Source organism: Cebus imitator, unplaced genomic scaffold, assembly GCF_001604975.1.
Source record: "Cebus imitator isolate Cc_AM_T3 unplaced genomic scaffold, Cebus_imitator-1.0 Scaffold138, whole genome shotgun sequence".
Classification (NCBI taxonomy): Eukaryota; Metazoa; Chordata; class Mammalia; order Primates; family Cebidae; genus Cebus; species Cebus imitator.
This window is the reverse complement of record NW_016107453.1, coordinates 1,554,775-1,577,599: the sequence shown is the minus strand read 5'-3', so window position 1 is coordinate 1,577,599 and position 22,825 is coordinate 1,554,775.

Sequence of the window (22,825 nt, the reverse complement as noted above, 5' to 3'; positions counted from 1 at the left end):
AAATTATAGACTAGAGAATTCTGAGGTGAAGGGCATCAAACAATTATTTCCTAAACAATGGTTAAGGGTAAAAATATTGTTTGTTCTATTCTTGTAACTTTTCTATAAGTTTGAAAGTATTCCAACTAGAAAAAAATAGTTATGGATTTACCCTAATCAAGATATTTCCAAAACAGTCATATTTCTGAATGTTTTAATTAAGGCCCATCAGTTGAGAATACTATCAATTCAAACTAAAAAAAAAAAAAAAAAAATCACTGTTGTTAAATAAGTTTAGTTCTAAAATCACATGCTTTTCTAATGTTCTGCTACTGGTGAAAGTATATGTCATCATCTATCATGGAGGCTTGTTAAGATTTGGCAGTGTCCCCACCCAAATCTCAACTTGAATTGCAATAATTGTCAAATGTCAAGGGCAGGGCCAGGTAGAGATAATTGATTCATGAGGGTGGTTTCCCCCACCCCGTTCTTCTGGTAGTGAGTAAGTCTTACCTTGGTCCGTTGGTTGTATAAATGGGAGTTCCCCTGCACAAGCTCTCTTGCTTGCTTCCATGTAAGACATATCTTGCTTCCCCTTCACCCTTCACCATGATTGTGAGGCTTCCCCAGCCATGTGGAACTGGGAGTCTATTAAACCTCTTTTTCTTTATAAATTACCCAGCCTCAGGTATGTCTTTATTAGCAGCATGAGAACAGACTAATACAAGGCTAATAAATCCTTTGAAAAACAATGTATTGAGTCTCATGTACAGTGAATATCTACATATGAAAGAATTTTATATTAAGGCAATTGCCTCTTTACTTTGAAATAACTGTGGTTGAGGAAAAATTACCACTTTAACTGGAATTATTTTAAAAAGTAATTAATGTTATCATTCTTTTCCTGTTTTGTCAGTGTATTCAGAAATGTTGTAAAGAAAACTATTCAGTTCAAATTTCAGACATGCACTGAGGTACACACACAAACACACACGGTCAAATGTGTTCATGACACCAACAACTGTAACCAGTCTATTCCTTTTAAAATAATCATGGCCTTTGCTAGAACCCCCAGGCCACTAATGTGCTTGTCCATAAGCTGGAGTTAGAGATAGAGCAGATTCCCAGAGCCCTGTGCTTTTACAAGCCAGTGCCATCTGTTTACCATTGAACACTTCCTAAGGCCTACTTTCCACCACTTTTAAGAGACTCCATCAAAGGGAATACCCAACTGCTCTTCTAAAATGAAAATGTTACAAATCATTCCACTTGAGCAAAATGTTTTGTTTTTCAATTTCCATGTTTTAAAAACTGCATAGCAAGGTCAGAAACAACCAAAAAGTCAAAATTCCTAAGAAACAAAAGTGGCAAGTTTTTATGATTGCTCTCATTTATCCCTTCAGTGGATTTTTTTCTCCACTTCACAAAAGCTCTGGCCAGCCATTCATCAGTAATTGTTAAGGTGTTATCTAATACTCTTCATTTTAACCTCAGGTACCTTTGTATTTTAGTGTGACAGTCTACATGAACTAAAATTCCTTCTGACTCACAGAAATAAATGTCCTTTGGAGAAATTTCAAGCATCTTAATAATTGGTGAAAGAATATTTGAAGCAGAAACCTCCTGAGAAACCACATTCTGAAAACATGCCCCAGCTTGAGTTTATTTCTCTAAGCTGGGAGGCCACAGGGCAGCGAAAGAAGAGGCCTCATTCTAGCAGCTCAAGTAATTAGATTCAAACAGCAGTTCTGTTAATTACTACATGGCCATAGACAAATTATGATACCTTTCTGAACATCAGTTGAGTTAAATGTGTAATGAGGATAATAGTAGTTGTTTCTTGGGGTTATTGTTACAACTGAATACTATATTGCACATAAAGTGTCTGGCAAATAGCAGGTGTTTCATAAATGGCAGTTATTGCTCATAGAGTTTGCTCTTTGCATCTTCACACTGAAACACAAAAATGGTGATCTACATCTTTATGATTTTGCTTCTTTAAATAACTTTCTTCTTATTTTTTTTAGAGATAGAGTCTCACACTGTCACCCAGCCTGGAGTGCCCTGGTATAATCATAGCACAATGCAGCCTCAAAATTCTAGGCTCAAATGATTCTCTCACCTCAGGCTTCCAAGCAGGTGGAACTACAGTTGAGTGCTACCACACACAGTTAGTTTTAAAATTTTTTCTGAAGATAGGGCCCAACTGTATTTCCCAGGCTGGTCTTGAACTCCTGCCCCCAGGCAATCCTCCCACCTTAGCCTCCCAAATTGCAGGGGTTAGAGGCTGAGCTACGGTGCTTGGCCTAAATAAATTTCTTCTTTCATAATTTATTTTTTTCTTCTCATCTTTTATTTTGGGCTCAAGGGGTAAGTGTGCAGGTTTGTTATAGCAGTGAATTGCATGTCATGGGGGTTTGGTGTACCAACAATTTTGTCACCCAGGTAATCAGTATAATACCTAACAGGTAACTTTTGAATCCTCACTCCCCTCTCACTATCCCCCTTCAAGAAGGTCCCAGTGTTGATTGTTTTCTTTTTGTCCATGTGGACTCAGTGTTTAGCTCTCACTTATAAGAAAAAATATTCAGTATTTTGTTTTCTGTTCCTGTGTCAGTTTTCTAAGGATAATGGTGTCAAGCTCCATCCATGTTGCTGCAGAGAATACAACACCATTATTTTTTATGGCTGCACAGCATTCCATGGTGTATGTGTACCACATTTTCTTAATCCAGTCTACCATTGATGAGCATCTAGGTTGATTCCATGTTTTTGCTAATGTAAATAGTGCTGCAGTGAACATATATATGCATGTGTCTTTCTGGTAGAATAATTTGTACTCCTTTGAGTATATACCCAATAATGGGATTGCTGGGTCCAATGGTAGTTCTAAGATTTTTGAGGAATCTACAGACTGCTTTCCATGGTGGCTGAATTAATTTAAGCCTGTCATGGCTTAGTGTGTGAAAACCACGAGAAAGTTAGAAAACAAAGTAAGGACATTGTTTTAAAAAAACTAATAAATAAAAAAGCCACAGTTAAAATGTTTCTGGAGCACATTTCTTTATCAAATTAACCAGTTTGCAAGCCAGGGAAAGGATAGAACTAATAATACTTTTCATCCTGAAAAACTCCATTATGCCTAACCATCATCATGCCTCAGCACCAGGAAGGGATGAACTAAGAAGGTAGTGTCAGGGTCAGGTGCTGTGGCAACAAAAAGAAAGGATAATACAAAGAAAGTTTGACCCTTATATTTTTATTAGGATCACCTCTACTTGCAAGTTAAGTCTGTGTGACCTTTCAATTTGTATAAACTGTTAAGTGTTGATATGGTTTGGCTGTGTCCCCACCCAAATCTCATCTTAAATTGTAGTTCCCATAATCCCCATGTGTCACTGGAGGGACAGGTGGAGATTGTTGAATCGGGGGGCTGTTTCCCCTGTCCCATTCTTGTGATAATCAGTTACTTCTCATGAGATCTGATGGTTTTAAAAGGGACTCTTCTTCGTTCTCTCTCTTTTCTGCCACCTGTGAACAAGTTACTTCCTTCTTCTTCACCTTCTGCAACAAGTGTAAGTTTCCTGAGACCTCCCAAGCCATGTGGAACTGAGTCAATTAAACATTTTTCCTTTATAAATTACCCAGTCTCCAGTAGTTCTTTATACCAGTGTGAAAATGGGCAAATATAGGCTCTTTTAAGGAAAACAATTATCATTAGAAAGAGGAGGATTCTGGGATCTGAAATCTCTTCAGTGGAAGAGTGAGCAGAGTTTCCTTGAGCTTGGATTTGGCAAAAACAAATTGGTCAAAGGCTTTGGATGACCCACCAAACCTTAACTTGAGCCTGGTTTGAGCGGAAGGCAGTGCACAGACCATTGCAAGGCTAAGTGCCTTGATTAAGTGTGAAAGTCTGTTGCCAGGCAAAGGTAAAAGAGGTCTCTTTTGGGTATTTGCAATAGTAAAACTTGTGGGTTGGGCCTGGTGGTTAGAACTTACTTATTCCTTTGTACATTTGTTGACAACTCATGGAGTCTAATGCTGTTCTTTAGGATCTAGCAAGGCCTCTGACTTCTGTCTGTGGCCTTTTTGGCATAGGAATGACATGGTGGATGCTGAAAGTTGTGGTATGGTTTTGGTGGCTCCTTGGTTGAACAGTGTATCTTGGCCTAACATGATACATCCTGAGCTATTTGGGTAATCAATTGAGTGTGTTGTTCCAGAGGCAAGAGCTGGTGATTTCTTAGAAGTGTTTGGAAACAAGAAGTTTTCCCTTGTAATTTGGCCTTGATGAAGTTTTAACTAATTAGTCAGGAATGGTAGAAGCTTTTAAGAATCTAATAGAAACCTTTCCTATTCCAGATGGGACAGATTTTAGACTGCTTATCCGGGTTAATAAGTAAGATTTAGAAACAACAGTACACTATGATTTATCTTGTTGGAAAAGTTAGCATTGTAGCCAGATTTTTTTTTTTTTCTGAGATGGAGTCTTACTCTATCATCAGGCTGGAATGTAGTGGTATAATCTCAGTTCACTGCAACATCCGACTCCCTAGCTCAAGTGATTCTCCTGCTTCAGCCTCCCAAGTAGCTGGGATTACAGGCATGTGCCACCATGCCCAGCTCATTTTTGTATTTTTGGTAGAGATGGGTTTTCACTATGTTGGCCAGGATGGTCTCGATCTCATGACCTCGTGATCCACCTGACTCGGCCTCCCAAAGTGCTGTGATTACAGGCATAAGCCCCCCCACCCTACCTGTAGCCAGTTTTTACTGTAGTTTGAAACCAATGTTCAACTTAAGAGCTTCTCTTCCCCAACAAGTGATGTCTAGTGGTTCCTGGACCCGGTGGCCAATACCTAATGAAGCCTCAATTCTGTCTCATACATTCTGATGTTTCAGCTTGGTCATCAGATTAGACTGGACTGGTGAACTTAGGAGGTCTTCAGGTAGTTTGATAAAGTTCATAGAGATTAAATGTTCAATCTCTATGAATGGATACACATGTGCACTTGCATTTGAAATGTGGGGAAAAACACCAAGACTCTCACCACTTTCAGGATCTGTGTTCATTTGAAAATTCAATCAATGTGTGGCTTGCCGGGGCATCTCCATTATTCTTTTATCATTACCAGTGGCTGATGGTGGGGTCAGGAGGGTTTTCCATTTGGGAGCTGGTAATGGCAATCTTTGCTACTATGTGGGATGGAATAATGATAGAGCTTGTAGGTTGTGTAATAAAATATAACTATATCCCTGGACTGATGAGTCATCTTAGTGCTGTAATTGTACAATTTCATGTTCAAGACACAGTATTGGCACTATCTAATATGTGATAGAATTTTTACAAAGAAACTAAACATGGGATGGTGATATTTTTCCAATAATCAAGTTTATCTGGAACCTCAAATTCCAAGTATTCTGTTAAGATATAATGTGTATGTCTGTCTGTCTCTCTCTCTCTCTCTTTTTATATATATATATATATATCTTCTAATGTGTATATACGTGTGTACATATGTATATATGTGTGTATACATATATACACACACTTACACACACATATATACACATTAGCAGATATATATATATATATATATATATATATATATATACACACACATACACACACACACACATGTACACACACATACACATTAGCCAATATACATAATCTTAGGGGCATATATATATATTTCTATTACAGTGTGAACTCTACCTACTTCTCAAAATATTGTAACATAAATTCTTGGTACCCTACCTAGATTCCTTTTACTGAGTCACTGTATTCACCCCTCAGACACTGCAGGAGTTGGCTGCTAACAGCTTATACCTGCACCCTTTCCAGAAGATGGCCTTTAGTCAATGAGAGCTGACTCACCTGGAGATGCATGCCAGGTTAACTCCACGCCACCACCACTCCTGGGTTGCCTGATAGTCACTGACTAACTGAAAAGGCACCTAACAGTCCATTCCTCTTACTTCTAGGCAGGACAATCTCTTGGTATGATTTTTGCTTCAGAATACCCTGTGGGAAACTCCTGAACAACACGTCTGTCTAGCTTCTTTCCCTTGTCCACCTGTGAAAGGAAAAAGCTGGTCTACCCTGCTCCACATGGTGATTTAAGAAGGTAATATATACAGCCTAGATATCTTAGAGGAATATTAATAAAGAAAGAAAACAACCAAATGAATTAATAATGAAAACAGCAAAAACTTAATACACTCGTGAAAAGAGAAAGATATTAACCACAGAAGTGTAACAATTGAGTACAAGAATCTCTAAAGTCCTTTTCGTCATTTTGTATCCTTTTTCTAGAAAATTACCTGGATCATAATGAAAAATAAATGAAATACTGAATGAATTAATTAACCAGGCATCGATCGACCTGTTCTATAGGGAAACTTGATGGCCTGAAGAAATAGATGGAGAGCCAGCATGCCAAATGTTTCCAGAAACCTCTGAAATAAAATAGCTTACGTACTAAACAGCCTTGAGACAGAATTGAGAAAATAGAGTTTATGTTGAAAGAGGAGGATGCAATTATAGTCTTCAAGGCTCAACCAGTCAACTCATGATACACAGTCATTCGTTTAGGCTTATTAAACAATGTGGTTTTCAATTGGTATAGACCTATAAGATTCATGGTTATCAAATATTTTAATTTTTAGCAAGGAAAACTGTTTACTAAATAAAATATCACTCATACACTCACCACAGTCCATTAACAGATAAGAAGGGTTTTTATTGGTATAAGTTTGTTTTGGTAAGTTAAAATTTATGGCAGAATCAATCATTGAGAAAATGAAGCTCTGCTGAATAATTTTTTAAAACTTTAAGTATGGGTTATGCTTGTTTGTTTACATATTAACTTTGGCAAATATTTTCTTTCTCTAAGAAAATACACATATTTTTTTAATTTTTTAAATTTAATTTTAAAAAATTAATTTAAAATAAAAAAGTATTTTTAATTGAAAAAAATTTAAAAAAATTTAAGTATGCATTATACTTGTCTGTTTCCATATCAACCTTGGCAAATATTTTATTTCTCTAAGAAAAGCAGACATACAGAAATAAGCAATTATAATGACACCAGTTGTTCAGTGTCTGACTTTGTAATCTCAGGACGCTCTGAGCCAATCCAAATTCTTTAAAAATGTTTCAGTGAGCAACTTTGTTTCAAAGTTGAATTACTTAAAAACAAGAATGTCATGATTTACCTATAGAAAGTGCTTAATATTTTTAACAAATTGTCCCAATGAGATGTAATGACATTAGTTATTACTTCACAAGTGAAATTAAAATCTTCCACTGAGTGGATGACACTGATCTTTACCCTAATCACATATATGGAAACAGTACATTTTCTAGTATTATTTTACTTTTGCAGATATGCATTAGTCTGATTAATTTAAAAATAATGCAAAAACTAAAGCTTTTATTCAATTATATATTTACTAAACATTTAAATAGTACAGAAAGATATTTTTTCTAAGATTGACCTTCCCTCACTCCACTTCCACACCCTCCCACCAAAAAGATATACTATAAAGTTCAAGTTAATGTGCTGGTTATTCCAATGGGTCAATATTTGTAGTCAGCTGAATTTTAGCATAATGGCACTGTCTATTGAGGGCTCCAAACCATTAAATATGTGTACTTGTAGTTTTATATATATATATATATATATATTGTGTGTGTATATATATATATATGTTTTATATATATATATATACACAAACACACACACACAATATATATTTATGTCTGCATATATATACATACATAATGTAAATATACATATGTACATATACATGCATACATATCCACATAAACACACATAATATACTCTGTTTATATATAGATTTTTGTCAAAAATAAATAAAATGAAATTTAAATCAAACATTTATAAAAAATCAGAAGCATTTCTGTTGAGACTTACAGTTTTACAGAACACAGTTTGGAAATGATGTAAGGGAAAGAATATATTCAGACCCTTAAATCTGTCCTCTGATTCCAGTATCTTCTCTTGTCTCTTTAGCAGTGCATAATTCTCACAAAAACTCAAAAGTAAGTAAGGCCACTCAATATTTCAACAAAAAGCTACAGTGGCTAAAAGGCAGGGGGTGTTATAGAATCTTCAAAGCAATCACTTCTACCCTATAGAACTCTGTGTGTTGACTGCCCTACCACACATGAAAATCACTTGTGGAACTTTACAAAAAGACATAAACAACCAGAAACCATCTTGTACCTACTAAGTCAGAATGCCCATGGCTAGAACTCATTAATAAATCTTAAACAAGGTTAAATGGCTTTTCTAAGAACCAAAACCAAAATTTTCACATGAGCATTATAATCCCTTCACCCATGCTCCTTCCATAATAAGTTCAGGGTTAGGGAAGATCAGGTCATGTGTGATGACCCTAGAAATTGGATCTGAGAGTCATGGTCCAAGGAAACTTGAAACAATCTAGTGCAAAAATTGAATACAGTCAGCTCTCTGTATTCATGGGTTCCGCATCCTGGGATTCAACCAACTGTAGATGGAGAACACAGACTAGTATTTGGGGATATGAAACAATCCCTCAACCCCAATACAGAGAACTAACTTTTTGTATCCACAGGTTCCACAGGGCTAAGGGACTTGAGCATCCACAGATTTTGTTATCCATGGAGGTCCTGGAACCAGTCTGCCTCCGATACCAGGGGCGACTGTACAGCATGCTCTTTGAAGTCCATGTGCTCGAGCAGGATAATCCTTCCCAGGCTTATATTCACAGAATATTATGTTCCACATTTTTAATTAGAGGCCTGAGACTACCCTGATATTATAGATTATCATTGTCCGTGTGCAATAGAAGATGTCAACCAGCAACACCAGAGACAATTATCAAAAGCAAATGAATTGTAAAGCTGTTGAAGCTACCTAGAACTATCTAGTCAAGTGAGTATAGTAAACACTGTGTCTCCTTTATAGCCTCACTGTACAAGTCTTCAGTGGCCCTTTCAATATGTCCCCAATACGTTTGTCAAACCCTCCAAATCCATTTCCCATCCTTTTCTAATCTGCCTTCTCCCTTGGAAAGCTGACCTGTGTGAACAATAGAAGGAACCCTAACAATGGTTTGACTTAAGATGTTTTGATTTTACAATAGGGCAAAAGGATACACACTCAGTAGAAATGTAGTTGGAATTTTGAATTGTGATTGTTTTCTGTGCTGGAGAAGTTGGGGAAGGTACGCTTCCGCAATGCTAGGCAGTGGCCAGGAGCTGCAGCTGCCAGTTAATCACACACTCTGAAGGGTAAGAAATTACAAGATAACACTGTATTATAAAATAGAGATGACTATGCCCAAGTGTACACTAATGTAAGTGTTCTGAGCACTTTTAAGGTAGGCTAGTCTAAGCTATGATGTTCAGTAGGTTAGCGTATTGAATGTATTTTCAAGTTATGGTGGGTTTATCAGTACGTAACCCCATTGTAAGTTGAGAGACATCTGTGTATTAGCAGACATCATTATTTGCTGACTTCTGTTGCATTTGGTCAAGAAAGAGAAGGTAAGTGAATTTGTTCGCCTCCAAATCCATCTTCTTGTGGGGTTGCCTCAGGTTGGCTGCAGTCCTCAACCAAAGGTCATTGCTCCTTTCCATGTGTCCCTTTCTACAGACTCTTTTCACGATCCTGAGAACTGATCCAGCCTCTTTTCCTGCCTTGCCCAACTGTTACCACTGTCTATATCTCACCCTGCACCAACCCGGGATTCCCCGACACTCACACTATGCCCATACATTTGCAAATAGTTCCTTTGTTAAAGCCATCTGGAATGATCATCATTTAAATGTGTTACCTGTTTCCTGCTGGCTTGCTGAGTGATAGACAATACCATGCTTCTCTATGAAATTTTAAAAGCAGCTAATGTTTACCTCTGAGCTCACCTTGTGGGCGTATATTTGTATTTTGTTACAGTTAAATGGATTTGATTTTGTTCCTTAAAAATCTGAACATATATGCAAATTGAAATTGAGCAGTGATCACTGGATACCAATAATTTTCTTACACTTGCAGAAATTTAAATATATTTATCTATCATTTGGGTTAAAAGTGATAAACACAGGGAGTCAAATAAAGCACCTAATACAATCCTTCAGCCTCACAGGTAGCAGTGTGAAGGCTGGATTAGAGGCGAAGAGAGATGGAAGCAAGGAAAGAGATCCGTTGGGCAATGGTGAGGGCAATGGCAGCACTAGTGTGGTAAAGTGGTGGGGAAGACTCAGGGAGAACACATTTAAATAGTAGGTTTGCTGATGGAGGTAAGATAAATTAAGATGAAAGAGGAAAACAAGTCAAAGTTTAGTACAAGTGCCAGTGACTTTAGACATCAAGATTAAGGTTCATGTGAAAATTTTTGGTTTATGCTAATAAATGAAAAGAATCCAAATGTGTTCTACTTGAGAATTAGCACTGCGATTGTCTATAGAAAAAAAGTCTCTCTGGCAGTGGAAAAGGAGATGTTCAAATGAAAGGGTCTAGCAATTATGGACCCAACATAAAGAACTTATTCCGCATTGATTTCTAACACACTATTTGCATGTGTTGTTAGTTATTTGAACTGACCAGGCTTTTTGTCAAACTAGGCAAAAGGGACACTATTTATTTCTCTTAAAGGAAATGAGAGAAATAAAAAATACATTTTGCCAACCATTCAAGGTATTGTTTTATAAAGTTTCAGATTTAGTTCAAAATTTTTCACCCAAGTTAAAACACAAAAGGAGAAACATTTCTGCATGGCCTAAGAGACCAATATGGAATAGCATACAGATATTGTGAATATAAAATAATTATTAAAAACTATTTTTATGGGTTATATATAAATAAATAAGAAACATATGGACTACATTTCCAGAAAATACACTCAGGCTTGAAAATTAAAAAGAAAAAGAAAATAACCACCTTGGCAAAAAGCTGACAAGAATTTGCCAAACCTCAACAGTTGGAAAAATAACTTGAAACATTTGAGGAACCAAAACATGGATGGGTTTGTCCTAGTTAAAAGGCCTTTTACGGTCAGATGAATGTGGGTAACAGTGGAGGAGGCAGGGTGGAAAAACAAATTATGAATAACACATGGCTTGGCATTTTTCCAGTCAATATAATGGAAACTCAGATTAAAATATTCCACGGAATGTACCTGACTCAAATTTTCACACCAAACAAGCTCAACAATTCCCTGGGTTGTTGACTCAGTTTGAAATAAGTTTGAACAATTTACCATATCTATACTGCCTGACACCTGACCCTGTCAAATATAAATTCTAGATTTAATGACCAGAATTTCAAGAAATTGAGAAAAAAGCATAAGGATGATCACATGAATAAAAATTCTGCAAGGGAGGGAATATTAAGAAGGAATATTAGGAATTCCGGCCACTGCCCAGCATTGTGGTGTATCACAAGTGAAATTCTAAGTATGTAATTAAAAATTACGCCCACTGAGAAGAAAATGTTCATGTGCTTCAGGCAATTTACAAATCTGTGCTAAGAACTCCTGAGTACGTGCATATTAGCAAATCAGAAATACAAAAGAGGCCCAGAGTGCACTGGCTCTTGCCTAGAATCCCAGTACTTAGGAAGGCCAAGGCTGGCAGATTACTTAAGGTCAGGAATTCAAGACCAGCCTGGCCAACATTGTAAAACCCTGTCTCTACTAAACATATAAAAAATAGCTGGGCATGGTGGCAGGCGCCTGTAATCCCAGCTACTCGGGAGGCTGAGTCAGGGGAATCACTTGAACCTGGGTGCCAGGAGGGGGTGGATGTTGCAGTGAGATGAGATTTCACCACTGCATTTCAGCCTGGGTGACAGAACAAGATTCTGTTCCCCATCCCAACTCCACACACACACAAAAAAAAAGAAACACAAAAGAGAAAGGTGGTGGTTACTAGAGACACAATTAAAATGACTCAAGAAACAGTACAAAACTGAGGCTTTTGAGAAATTCTAAGAACAGTAAAAATTTATCATTCATTCAAAAGCTATTTAAACTCTAAGAAATACCCAAACAAAATAGAGGAGACACATTATTGATTTGTATAAGTTTAAGGTCTGAGATTCAACAATCTTACATATTATTGTTATTTTCTCTATCAAAAGAGTAACTTTCAGAAGATTCATTTAGTTAAAATAGAAGCCTCAAATTAGTGAAAAAATAGCAAAGATATTATTATTATTATTACTGTTTTGAGAAAATCTTTCTCTGTTGCCCAGACTGGAATGCAGTGGCACGATGTTGGCCCACTCCAACCTCTGCCTTCCAGGCTTAAATGATTCTCCTGACTCAGGCTCCCAAGTAACTGGGATTACAGGCATGCACACCCATGTCTGGCTAATTTTTGTATTTTTGGTAGAGACAGGTTTTAACCATGTTGGCCAGGCTGGTCTTGAACTCCTGACCTCAAATGATCTGCCCACTTCAGCCTACCGAAACGTTGTGATTACAAGTGTGGATATTAATTTTTTAATGTACTTTAGTGTCTGGGCCTGCTGTAGGAACTTGAACAAAATTTCAGATGATGAGTCAAGTCTCTATAGGTAATCTTCGGTAATTAGTGGAAAATTTGAAAACTAAAAAAATAATAATATATTATTTTGATTTTTAAAGTGGTTAAAAGTATAGAGTAGGGATTTCCACTTTAATGGGGTAAGAAAGTTATGTGGAGAACTTGCAGCATTTCAGAATATTAACAAGAGTTCACATCTCTGAAATATTACGGATTTAACTTTAGTTTGACTTATTGGAAATTTTCTAGGAAAGCCTGGGAAACTGTTTGTAGAAAATTGCTTCAAACAAGGTTTTTTGTAGAAAAAGGAACAAATATAGTAAGTGTGTGGAATAGTAATTAATAAGAGAAAAAAACTAATTTCAAATACACTCGTAAGATGATTTAAATAAATAAGCTTTTAAATAATGGATTCAAAACAATACATCCATTGAAAAGTTTATGAAAAGTACCTTTTAAAAACTAGAGACTCAATATTAACCTGTTTCCTTTCTTAACTATGATTTTTCTATGCAAATGTTCTTGATATCATGACTACTACTTATGATCAGGAGTGATTAAAAATGCACAGTGGGGCCAACTCCTTGTTGGTAATGGCTAAATGTGTTCACAATGGCATTACTGAAGAAACTAAACACTTGACTTTCCACAGAAAGTCAAGTATAGCAGACGTATAGCTTATAAAGTGAGACGTTATTTATTTATTTATTTATCATAAATGAAGAGAAGGACTACAGTGTCCCAGATCCTGTCCTAACCACTAGAATACTGTGACAATCAGTTTGATGTGTCAACATGACTACAATCCCCAGTCTCCAGTTAGTCAATCAAACAGATGTAGGTGTTATTGTAAAGGTATTTTGTAGATGTGATTAGCATCCATAATTAGGCCAGCCATCATGACTCATGCCTATAATCGTAGAACTTTGGGAGGATGAGGCGGGAGGATCACTTGAGCCCAAGACTCAAGACCAGCCTGGACAACACAGTGAGACCCCATCTCTACAAAAAACAAATATATATATAAAAAAATCAACTGAATGTGGTGGTGCACCTGTAATCCCAACTACCTGGAAGGCTGAAGTGTGGGGATAAATTGAGCCCAAGAGGTCGAGGCTGTAGTGAGCCATAATCACACCACTGTACTCCAGGCTGGACGACAGATCAAGACCCAGTCTTTAAATAATAATAATAATTACTTGGCTACAAAGTACACATGATATCCTAGATAATTTGGATGGATTCTTTTCAATTAGTTTAAAAGGTCTGAGAGCAGAACTGAGGCATTCTTGACCAAGAAATCCTGCCTGTGGACTGCAGCTTCAGATTGTGCTTAAGACTTCCAGCCTGGTTTTCCTGATGGCCTGCCCTGTGGAATTTGGATCTATTTCACCAGTTTCCATGATTGCATACACCAGTTCCTTACAACAAATCTCTTAATGTATCTATATATCTTTGTCTATATTTATATCTGAATAGATACCTATAGATAGATTAGATGGTGATGGACAAAAGATAGATGGATAATAGAACCTATTCAACCCTATTTATTCTGTTTCTGTGGTAGAAATTTAACAATATAGATTTTGGTGCCAGGAGGTAGGGTACAGGATGTCAATATAACAAGTAAATATGTGGAAGTGGCTTTGAAACTGAGTAATGGGTAGAGGCTAGACAGATTTTGAGACACATGATAGAGAAGATCTAGATTGCCTTAAATAGACTTTTTGTAGAAATAATGGATATTAAAAACACTTCTGGCAAGATTCAGAAGAAAATGAAGAAACAGGAAGAAAGGTAATTTTTGCCATTCAGTGGCAGCTTGTTAACTGCACTGTGCCCTATAGTGATATGGAAGGAAAGACTTGTAAGCAATGAATTTGGATATATAACTGAGAGAATTTCAAGAAAATATTGAAAGAGCAGCTTGATTGCTTATTTCTGCTTATAGTAAAATGAGAGTGGAAAGAGGTAAAGTGAAAAAAGAACCATAAGGAAAAAAGAATCTGCATTTAATTACTGGTTAAATTCTCAGCTTATCCAGATTGGAAACAAAAATGCTAAAATTTGGAGATTCCTTCATTAGGAAACGGTGCTCTGGGGAAAGGATCAAAAATGTGGGTGGACAACCTTTTGCTGGCGCTAAAGAGATTGGGCATATGATCATGGATCTCTGAGATCATCTCAGCAGAAGACAAAAACAGAGACAGGATTAACTAGGAAAGCTCTGTGGAGTATCCTTTGGTCTAACAGAAGGAATTTCATAATATACACAGGAAAGCCACAACATTTTTGAGAATGTTATTTCAGCAAAAACGCTGTGAGCTTGTTTTGAAAGTGACAGAGACAGGCAAATGAAAGAAGATTGTCAGACTTCCAAAGCTCCAGAGGCAGGTAACAGGATGATGAAATTACTTAGTTGCAGGTATGCACTACCCCTCAATAAAAAGCAAGCACAACTTTAAAAGCAGAAGCCAGGGCCTTGAGCTACTGAGAATAATTGCCAGGCTTTGAAACCCAATATAATTTGTCCTGCTAAATTTCAAAGTTGCTTGGAACCAATAACCCCTTTCTCCCTTTCATTGTCTCCTTTTGGGATAGAAATTTCCATAACTGTTATACTATGTCTGTCTCACCATTGTATTTTGTGAATAGATAACTTGTTTTCTGGTTTTATAGGCCCACAGATGGTGAAATTTTTTGCCTTTGGATGAATTATATGCACAGTCTCATCTATTCCTGATTTATATGATTAACATGATGAGGTTTGGGCTTTTAATCAGATATATATAAATGAAATTTGGGGATTGAGTTGATGCTGTAATGGGTTGAGACTTTTAAAAATGATGAAATGGTGTGAGTGCATTTTGTCTGTGAGATGGATGTGAAATTTTGGAGGCCAAAGGCTAAACTGTAGTAAACTGGCCGGTAGTCTCAAGGAAATCAGAAACCTGTAAATGTTGCCTTATCTGGGGGAAAAATGGTACTTGCAGATATATTAATATATGGGTCTTGAGATAAAGGTATTATCCTGGATTATTTGTGGGGTCCTAAATGCCATTACATGCACCCTCATAAGGAGACAGAGAAAGATTTGACAACAGAGGAGAGGCAATGTGACCACAAAGGGAAATAATTGATTGATTCAGCTACAATTCAAGAAATGCCTGTAACCACAAGGAAAAGAGAAGAAATATTTAATAGATTATCCCCCAAAGCCTTCCGAGGGAGCACAGCCTTGCTGATGATTTGCTGTTGGCCTAAAAATACTAATTTTAAACTCTTGGCCTCCAGAACTTGGTGGCTTTTTTTTTTTTAAAGCCATCAAGTGTGTGATAATTTGTTAAAGATAACATGGAAAACTAATACAGGTACAAAGAAAAGAAAGACAGAAATCTCTCCACAGAGATGGTCACAGTCTTGTGGGGTTCAGAGACATATCAGAAATAATTAAAATCCTTTACAAAAACAACAGTGCACAAAAGAGGAAAAACTGCTTTCTCCTTGAGTCAAGGTCATGTCAAAAATTTTTCTGCTGTACATTTTTCTGCAGATTCAATTCATCTTATCTAGATAAGTAATAGAAATGGCGATCAGACAGAAAGTACAAGGGTGCAGAGGCAATGAAAGAGTAACAGGTGTTCACAATGTGGAACAGGATCGTATTTGAGTGTAGGGGATAAGCAAAAGATTGGCTAGTAATGAAACTTAGGGGGTCATCTGGGACTTTATTGTGGGTGACTTTTTGTATGGTCCTAAAGATTATGGATTTATATGTAAGAAATGGGGAACTTTCAAGATCTTTAATGCAGTAAGCCAATAGGGGTTCATGAGATATGATTTTATTTTATATAGAGAAGAAACTACTATGGGATCAGAGAGAGACCAGGAGACCAGTTAAAGAACCAATGGCAACACTCCAGAGGAGATAATATGACAGAGGTGACAGAAAGGATACAAACTTATGAGTTACTTCTGAAATGTAAATGCCGGACTTGCTGACCAAATATATATCAGGAATTAGAAGCAATCCAAGGCTTCTTACCTCAGCAGACGAATGAATACTAGTGTCATTAACTGAAAAGAGAATGATGGGGGTAATTGTGGACTCTTTGTACAATTTTCCCAAAATTTTACTTACCTCTATCAGGATATATTTTTTCTATAAGGAAAAGAAATGAGAAGGAAGGGTATATAAGATCAGTCTTTTAGCTACAGTGAGAAGTCACTAGGTGATGACTGCAGCTGATAAATTAAGGAATAGCATTATTAACATACACCTTGCATTGTGAAAATAAATATCAAAAGAAATAGCTAAAACACTTGGAAAATGCAAGTGTTGCTTCTGAGGAATAAAACTAGTGGATCTGGAGGTACCTGAGGACATTAGTTTTTCACCTTATGCCTTTTAGCATTTTTGAAATTCTAGGTGGTTAAAAAATACAATTAATAAAATTATAAAATTAAAGCCTGAAAAAAACATGTAAAATTATCATTGCTTAAGAACTAAAGTGTTATTCTAGGTTATTATCATGCTTTCCTCAACTTTTTTCCATGTTACATAACTCATAATTTACCACTGAATCTTTAAGATAAATAATTTCTTTTGTAATTCTGTTTTTGAAAATATTTTAAGGATTTTTAAAAAGAAATAACTCAGTAGTGGGGAAAGGGAAAAGCATAAACATTTCTATATATATTAAATCTTACTTCTAGCCAGGATAAAAGGTTATTCTCTGCTGACCCTATTATTGGACTTAACACAAAATGAGAGGGGACAAAAATGTTTTTCAGGACTAAAGGAGCTGCTGACTTTATCAGCAAAGTTAATAACCCAAAGAAAGTGCACATCAAGGAGGGCTGTCTGCACGAAAACAGTAGGTGAGCTGGGGAGATAAAAGGCCCAGATTCTTTTCTTCAAGATTAATGACCAGACCTTAGACCATGTAAATTCACAAAGGTAATAAGAATCTGTGAATTTTTGGTGAACTGTTGAATCTGACCCACAGATCCTGACCCAGTGATGAATGAACAAATGCACTCAGACACAGATAGATACCCAGTGAAAGAGCAGGCTAGGGGTCTGGGCAGCTACAGACCCAGAGGAGGGTGCTGTAAAGAGTCACCAGCCACAGCCCTCATAAGCTGGCACTGTGGGCATTTATCCAGATTTAATGATGAGGCTTTGAGTCAACACACTTTTAGATAATTAACATTGTTGCCTTCAACAGACAGAGCAGTCCTAAGAATGATTAAAGGCCAGGTTCTGAGGCCTAAAGCAAATACCATTTGTGGTTAGTAACATTGCTGACACCTCGAGTAGAGTGCATTCATGCTCCTGTGGATGTTCAAAGGTCAGTCTTAGGACCACAGGAGTAAACCAGCTCTTTAGATTAACTATCTTACATTCCTTTGTATCTACTCCTGCCTAATTGCCTCTGGGTAAGAACCATTGCCTTTGGCTCATTCCATCCTGAGGATTTTGCAAAAAACTCCTGGACTTCTAAGAAAGTTGTATCCTTTTCTCCATGATTTTTCTTTTATAATTTCTTCCACCACCCTGACTGAACCCCTACAGTGAACAGTAAGCTGACCTCAAAATACAGCCCACTCATATCTCCAAATGAAAACCCATCAAAATTAACAATTTTCCTTGTTAAGGACAGCTTCAAAGTACAAGGAAATAGCTAGATGTCTTAGTCTGTTTCAAGTTAATTTCATAATGCCTATACCCAACAACCAAAAATGAAGCTGATATTTCTCTTTCACAGACCTTACCCTCTATTCTTTTCCTAGAAATGAAATGACTTAAGTTCACTAGTTTTCTTACAGGTACAATGTTGTAATAAGGGATTATTTCCTAATCAACAGCCTGATGCTCAATTTTTTAAATAAAACAATTGCAGCCTCTGTCTTAAAATGATTTGTCATTAAACATAAACTTATACATTGTACAGTATAAAGATTTTTACCTATATAGAAGCTAATATGCTTGAATAAATGCAATAATAAGACACACAAATCTAATTGAAAGTATAACTGGCAGAGGACTTTGTAGCTAAAAATTAACAATAAAGATCCTCCCTGAGGAGGAGCAAAATGGTACAGCAAAAAAGGAACTGTATTTAGAATCAAGAAACTTAGATATTAGTTCCAGCTCTCCAACACACAAGCTCTTTGCCTTTACCCAAGTCAGACAACATTTTCAAACCTAAATGTCCCCATATTACTCCTTTCTCATGCTGCTATAAAGAACTGCCCAAGAATGGATAATTCACAAAGAAAAGAGGTTTATTTGACTCACAGTTCCTCATGGCTCTGGAGGGCTTAGGAAACTTACAATCATGGTGGAAGGGGAAGCAAACACTTTTTTCACATGGTGGTGGAAGAGAAAAGTGAAGGCAAAAGGGGAAAAGCCTCTTATAAAACCATAAAACCATCAGATTTCATAAGAACTCAGTCACTAACATGAAAATAGCATGTGGGGTAACTGACTCCATGATTCAATTACCTCCCACTGGGTCTCACCTATGTCACATGGGGATTAGGGGAACTACAGTTCAAGATGAGATTTGGGTGAGGATATAACCAAACCATATCAGTAGTTTTAAGCAAAATACAATTAATAATGTCCTCCTCATAGGTCTCTTAAGGAATTAAATATACTCATTTATTTAAAGTGGCTGTTATAATGACTGTCACATAGTAAGTGTTCAATATATATTTGTTTACTGATGTTAGTACAAAATGAAAGAATATGTGCACAAAGGTAAGTAGCAAAGCCTTATACAATATATTCTACATTGTTATTATTATTAACAAGGAATGTTTGAAAACAAGTACCAAAGAGAACCCACACAGAGGAAGCTGCAAGGCTCTCAAGAGGTCATCTGAAGTTAAGGATCCAAGCAAAAGGGTCTTAAATATTGGTGCCTGTCAGAAAGAAGACAGTGTCAATGATGTAACTGTGTGTGGCGTTTTGCCAGGTCTCTTGAGTAACTGGCAGAGCACTGAGCATATGACTCATTATAAGTCAAGTTGCTGTAAGTGGGAACCACCTGTAGTTAAGACAAGTGCCTCATTGAATTTATTAGAGCATGAAAAAATTCAGTAAGAGTGATCTCTTTGATGCAAAGTACATAGTCCTCAACTCTTACTTTCAGTACTTTCTAGGAATTCCCTCTTACCACACCTGTATCTGGTAAAAATCTTCTCTTCCAAGCCTCCTCTTTGGAGAAAACTGAGATAGGGAATCCAAGGTTCCTATGGCCACCCTATACTTATATTATGTAGACTTGCCTTCTATACAACATTGTAGATGATGGATTGCTCTTTAAAAAATAGAAATTAAAAAGGAAACCATTTCCCATCAACATCATATATAAATCATAAACAAGGGAGCCCTATGCTACCTAATTATCCTGAGTTCTGTCCTATGTATAGGCACTCAAACTTGGTTTAGAAAACCAAATTTTCCAAAACAGCATCACCATTCACAAAATATGTTTCCATTTCACTTCAACTTGTCCAGGGTAGCTTTCACTTTTTAACATTAAAGTTAAATCCTGTCTGAATATTGCCACACATTACTTGACAATTTTCTGTCTCTTCTCTTTTCATTATTAAAGTTTTACAGGTTCACTAGTTATCTCTGTCCCTCCAATTTGATCTGAATCAAGCCTTCATTTTCCCTCATTTTATTTTTGTATATTTACTTTTCAATTTCACTAAAAAGCCTTCTGAACCCCTCATAACTCTCCTTTCTTTGTATTCCCTCCTAAACTTCCAGCAACATTAGCCCAATTTTAGCAGTGTGTTTTTCTCATGGTTTGACTAAGGTTTTTCAAAGGAAGACAGTAATGATGAAGTGTCATTTTCATTTTCCTCATATCATATCAATAGTACATATTATTCACATTAGTTATCAGTGATGTAGTTAATCTTGATCCCCTGGCAATGTGGTGTTTTTTTTTCCATCATAAAGACACTTTTTCTATCATAAAGACACTTTTTTTCTATCATAAAGACACTTTTCTCCCCTTCTACATTCTATTCACTGGAAGCAAGTTATTAAGTATAACCCATACTCAAGGGACAGAGCACTAAGCTCCACCTCCTGAAGGAAGGGAGTGTTGACATGGTATGTAGTATTCTTCTGTATGGGAAATTTGTATCTTTTCTTCCTTTTATTTGTTTAATAGCATGTTCATAGCAATATGGACTTATAGATGTTTATTTTTTTGCTTTGAGTTACAATTCTATACTACCTCTTATTTTGCTCTTCAAGTTGTTTCATCTTTGGCCATTAGAAGCTTTTTCAGGATAGTTTCTATACTAAAGCTCATAATAATTTCTTCCATTTAATTACCTTGAATAAAATAAGAAAAAGCATACAAGTTGGGCTGTTTTAGCTTTATGTCAAAATTCAATATATTTATTAATGTATTTTATCAATTTTGCATTTATCATCTTCTCTGTGTGCTGACCTTCCTTCTTGCTAAGTTTTTATCCTTTAACAATTCCTTTATAAAGGTCTATTCATTGATAGTAAAATTTCTTAGTTTTAAAAACTTTTTAAAGCACAATTTTGTCTTCATTCTTGAAAAATAATATAGCTGGGTATAAAAATTTAAGTTTAAATTTTCAGTCCTTTAAAGATATTATCTACTGTTTTCAGTTATCTATTTTTGCTGACAAAAGATTGCCTAAAATGTGTTAATCTGGGCCTCCCTTCCATTTGGAAGCCATTAAGATAAATGAATTATCCCTCTTGTTCGTAAAATTCAACACAAAGAGTCTAAATTAAAATTATTTTTAATTAATTCATTTTGTGTTCATAGTAAAGTTTTGATCTAATGAATTCTGGAAAATTATCAAATATTTTCCATTCATATACTGCTTTTCTATCATTCCCTTATTCTATTGTTACCCTTCTTATTAACATATACATCTTTTACCTGGCCTTTTGTGTCTCTATTATGAAAAACTTTAGATGAAGTCACCTTCTTCCAAATCACTAATTCACTTCAACTGTATGCACAGTTTATGGAATCCATTAAAATAGTTTTTACATTTTTAAAACATATAGTTTTAACTTTCAAGATTTTGACTTTATTCCTTTTTATGCTTCCTCTTACTATTTATTTTACCTTAATTTTACCTAATATTCTATTCTTTTTAATCAAACTTATTTCTTCATTTATCTCATCAAACATCCTCAGAAACTTTTCTTAAAATTTTTGTCAACCTCCACTGAAATTATATTTATATTTTGACATATGATTTTGTTGCCTGTAATTTTAGCATTTTATTTCTGTATAATATCATTTGTGCACTTAGATAGGAAGGTTTGGATTTTTAAAAAAATTTTCCTCAGTACTTACCCATCTCTGCTTAGCAGTCATTAGCTCTAACACCCTAATACCGCATGATTTCAATGCTTCTGCTAGAGGGGATACTGGCGATATGACAGATGTATTCACTAGTCCTCTAGTTTTGTTGGTTCAAGGTTATGGTTTCTGAGCTTGGTTCTGTTACTGACCTGGACCATAGCTTGCAACAAAACATTGTTGCAGATAACATTTAGTTGCCACTTTCGTAAGCTTTCTACTGTAATCTAGGTATCAGTGGTAAGATTTAAGTTTGAACTTTAAGTAGTGAGGTAGATTTCAGCCCTTCGTTTATTGTGCTGGAGCACTTTTTTATGGTCTCTATTAGCACACAGGAGCCAAACGCTTAGACGCCATTGCCTGCTTATCACAGAGTCCAGAAAGCTCTGACTTCACAACTTTGAGTTTATGTTTCTGATCTAAAGAGATATGCTTTAGAAAATGCCTGTTTCTATTTTTCTCTTTTCATATTTTATCTTACCCATATTCATTGCATATTTGAATGGAGGGATATAAACATGCATAAATATAAATTTAAAATGTAAGTTTATATTTTTATATTTATGACTTAGATGTAAAAGTATAAACTTTATGTGTTTTGTTGATTCTAGGTGTTAATATCTACTCTTGTAAAAATATTTACAGTCTGTTTTTTCAAAGTAAAAGAATAATTATTCTGTGTACCATGGCTTATATCTGTAATCCCAGCACCGTGGAAGGCCAAGGCAGGAGGATAACTTGAGCCCAGGAATTCCAAACTAGCCTGAGCAACATAATGAGGCCCTATCTCTACAACTAAGTAAAAACAAAAATGCCAGATTTGGGGGCATGTGCTTATAGTCCCAGCTATTCTGGAGGCTAAAGTGGGAGGATCACTTGAGCCCAAAAGGTCGAA